Below are 945 nucleotides of genomic sequence, written 5' to 3'. Positions count from 1 at the left end.
TGTGTGTGTGTGTGTGTGTGTGTGTGAGAGAGAGAGAGAGAGAGAGAGAGAGAGAGAGAGAGAGAGCAGGCATATGTGTGTCAGTCAGCAGAAGACAACTGCACAATTGGTTCTCTCATTTTACTGTATGTTCTATGTTCCCCACATACCTTTTTATTCTAAAGATTTGTTATTGCTTTACTTAATGTGCACACATGTGTGCCTGCGTAAGAATGTGTGCACTGCATCCATGTGGGTGCCCAGAGGCCAAAGGACCTTAGATCCCCCGGAGCTCGGCTTACAGAAAGTTGTGAACCACCAGGTAGGTACTGGGGACTGAACTTGGGTCTTCTGCAGGTACAACAATTATTCTTAACCACTAAGCCAACTCTCCAGGCCACATGTACTTTTTTTTTAATCAGCCTCTTGTATATAAGACTATACGATGACATCTGTGTGTTGTTCTTTAGATATGAATTCTGAACAGCTGCTCAACCCTCTGAGCACTGAATATGCTCCTGATACAGATATCTTTAATTGTACTGTGGGTGTCTTTCTGAAAAATTGTTGTAACTTTATAAATCATGCTTTCTCCGTGATAGGAAATTGGAGTATTTAAACAAATTTTACAAATTATAACAAACTATGCTTTTGAAATTTCCTGATTTTAAAAAATGTTAGAACTTCAGTGTTCAAATATTTGTTGAAGGCTGTTTACCTAGGATTTTTTTCTGGGATCCCCTCTAAACAAGGCACAGGGCTGCTTGGGAGACCAAACTAAGACAATAAATAAGGGAAGACTTGGGAGGTGTAACATAGGCTATACCCTCAGAGGGAATAACAGTCCAGAAGGTATAATGTAGTCTATACCCTCAGAGGGAAGAGCAGTCCAGGAGGTATAACATAGTCTATACCCTCAGAGGGAAGAGCAGTCCAGGAGGTGTAACATAGTCTATACGCTCAGAG

General features: G+C 41.1%; 1 protein-coding gene across 1 annotated transcript in view; it reads right to left on the bottom strand.

Moving 5' to 3' along the window:
- Ckmt2 (creatine kinase, mitochondrial 2) overlaps nt 1-945 on the bottom strand; it is a 12992-nt gene that overhangs the window by 848 nt on the left and 11199 nt on the right. The gene's annotated exons all lie outside the window — the stretch shown is intronic.

Source organism: Microtus ochrogaster, chromosome 19, assembly GCF_000317375.1.
Source record: "Microtus ochrogaster isolate Prairie Vole_2 chromosome 19, MicOch1.0, whole genome shotgun sequence".
Lineage (NCBI taxonomy): Eukaryota > Metazoa > Chordata > Mammalia > Rodentia > Cricetidae > Microtus > Microtus ochrogaster.
The sequence above is the reverse complement of the archived record's forward strand: the minus strand, read 5'-3'. Positions and strand labels throughout refer to the sequence as shown.